Source organism: Ambystoma mexicanum, chromosome 2p (genome assembly GCF_040938575.1).
Source record: "Ambystoma mexicanum isolate Mex_15411 chromosome 2p, UKY_AmexF1_1, whole genome shotgun sequence".
Classification (NCBI taxonomy): Eukaryota; Metazoa; Chordata; class Amphibia; order Caudata; family Ambystomatidae; genus Ambystoma; species Ambystoma mexicanum.
The window spans coordinates 18,817,452-18,819,951 of record NC_090923.1 but is presented as its reverse complement, the minus strand read 5'-3'; the positions used below and the strand labels follow the sequence as shown (position 1 = coordinate 18,819,951).

Sequence of the window (2,500 nt, the reverse complement as noted above, 5' to 3'; positions counted from 1 at the left end):
TATCCCGTCAATAAATGTTGCAGCTAAAGAACATGTCTGTCCTGCTATGTGTCCAAAATATGGAACGCTTCACGAATTTGCGTGTCATCCTTGCGCAGGGGCCATGCTAATCTTCTCTGTATCGTTCCAATTTTAGTATATGTGCTGCCGAAGCGAGCACAGACTGAAGGTTGACCCAGCCCATACATAAACCCCCCCAGATCTATGATCTCTGGACATAGGGTGGCATACAATGGGCATTTCTTGAGACAGAAAGCGCTTGCTTTTGGGGGAATGATATGAAACGGAGGCAGAGAGCAATGGTCCGCGCTTATTCACTGCTGCGCTGGTCCGAGAGGTGAGTTTTTGTTATTTTTGGAATGCTTGCCGGAGCAATGTAGTTGCAAAGGCTCATGGTGCAGTCTGTATGCAAAGTGATTGATCCCAGCACAATGCCTGGGTGCATTACAGTAGTCCCACAAGCCAGAGGAAACACAGAGGGCCTGCCTGTCAGGGGGCTTTGTTTGGGGGCCCATGGGCTGTTCCAAGAGTTGGCAAGAGGAGGCAGCTGGCCGGCATGTCAGTCCCCCCCCCCCGCCCCCAGGGGGCGCAGGATGGCCCCCTGCTTGCATTCAGAGGCTGACTTAAAATGTTCCTTTGGCGGGGCTGGCTTCAGTGCCCTTGGCTTTTAAGTCACCGTGGGTCTGGTTCCCTTTGGCAGGTCCAGGTTCTCCCTTACAACAGCTATGGGCCGGGGGTTAGCTGCATTATCAACAGCGTCAGGGTGTGATGCGCGTGGGCTAGAAAATCAGGTCCAGCAGGGCTTGCAGGCGCACCTACCTCAGAAAGGCCCCTGGAGGGCCTGCGCGGAGGAGGAGGAGGTGGGACACAAGAGGGCCAGTATGAGGCGTCTGACTACGTACGGATCAGAAGATTGTAGGGTCGACTCCTATCTGGCTCGGGTTCATTCCTTGCTTTTTGGGTCCTGCTGTTACATTTAAATCCCTAAGAGCATCTGTGCCTGCAAAGGTGCTTTAATTTTATGGGCGGGCCGTCGGTATAAGAAAGAAAGACTGGCCAAAGTCCATCCTAATACATCAGCAGCAGGGGCCCATCCCGAAAATCCCAACCAGCAGCAAATGCTTTCTGTGTCTGCGCTGTAAAGGGTGGGGGTTGGCTTGTGAACCAGTTGGGAAAATGCCACGTGTCTGTAGCACAGACCCCACCTGCTAAGAAAAGGTTGCTTCTCTCCCCTGATCCGGAACAGCAAAGGCATTCTGAGGTACACTGAAAGCCAAGGGAGAGATGGTGGCCAAGGCCTTGAGGTGCACGTCCCCTGCGCTGCCTGCTGCGCCGGTGGCCTGCCTGCCGCCCTTCACGCCCCTGATCGGCCAGAGACCTCTCTGGCCAGTTCTGCGGGCGGGCTTTTTCTCGACCTCAGACACTCAGGGAGACATCATCAGAAGGAGCACCGGAGGAGGGCTTGGCCCTTGCTGTGTGGCCTAGCCCAGCCTGGCCCTTCTCCAACCATCGGGGGCAGCAGCCAGCAGTCAGTGGGCCTGCAGAAATGGGCTCCCAGCAGGCTCTGGCTGACTGATGATTTGAATATGCACCGCCCTCCCTCCCTCCCTCCCTCCCTCCCTCCCTCTCTCTCTCTCTCTCTCTCTCCCCCTCTCTCTCTACTAACCCTGTTTACTCCACAGTAGCACCAGCACTGAGCTGGAAGCAGGAAGCAGAAACTGCTGCAACCCTGGGAAGGTGTGTCTGGGGCGCTTGGGGGCCTGTCAGCATCAGCAGCAGCAGAGACCAGGCCCTGATAGAGACACGCTGGGGCACGGGGGGGGGGGTGCTGCAGGATTTCAGTTACCCGTGCAGGCTGCCTGGGCCAGAGAGAACCTCTAGCTTGCAGCCCCCCAAGGAAGGATCCGGGCACCGGAAGGAAACACTGGCTGCTGACTCAGGCCCTGAGCCCCTTTGCACTTTGGCCCGTGAAGCAGATAGGCTGACAGTGATATGCGCTGTTGGCAAATAGCACCTAGGAGAGCTTAGAACTGCCCTGGCATGTAGCAATCATCACCCACTGGGCATAAGCTTGGAGCACTCGCAGCGCTATCTCCAAATAAAACGCACTCTGACGAGCTCCACGCCGAAAAGCACACCTGCCCTAATGGACAGAGGGCCTGTTTATCCCGTCAATAAATGTTGCAGCTAAAGAACATGTCTGTCCTGCTATGTGTCCAAAATATGGAACGCTTCACGAATTTGCGTGTCATCCTTGCGCAGGGGCCATGCTAATCTTCTCTGTATCGTTCCAATTTTAGTATATGTGCTGCCGAAGCGAGCACAGACTGAAGGTTGACCCAGCCCATACATAAACCCCCCCAGATCTATGATCTCTGGACATAGGGTGGCATACAATGGGCATTTCTTGAGACAGAAAGCGCTTGCTTTTGGGGGAATGATATGAAACGGAGGCAGAGAACAATGGTCCGCGCTTATTCGCTGCTGCGCTGGTCCGAGA

At 55.2% G+C, this 2,500-nt stretch overlaps 2 non-coding genes across 2 annotated transcripts; both read right to left on the bottom strand.

Moving 5' to 3' along the window:
- Positions 1–53: 53 nt before the first annotated feature.
- LOC138568259 (U6 spliceosomal RNA) lies at positions 54–160 on the bottom strand. The gene has a single exon (XR_011302600.1). It is a non-coding gene; the product is annotated as a U6 spliceosomal RNA (small nuclear RNA).
- Positions 161–2,217: 2,057 nt separating this feature from the next.
- On the bottom strand, positions 2,218–2,324 carry LOC138568258 (U6 spliceosomal RNA). Its single transcript, XR_011302599.1, has one exon. It is a non-coding gene; the product is annotated as a U6 spliceosomal RNA (small nuclear RNA).
- Between the last annotated feature and the right edge of the window lie 176 nt (positions 2,325–2,500).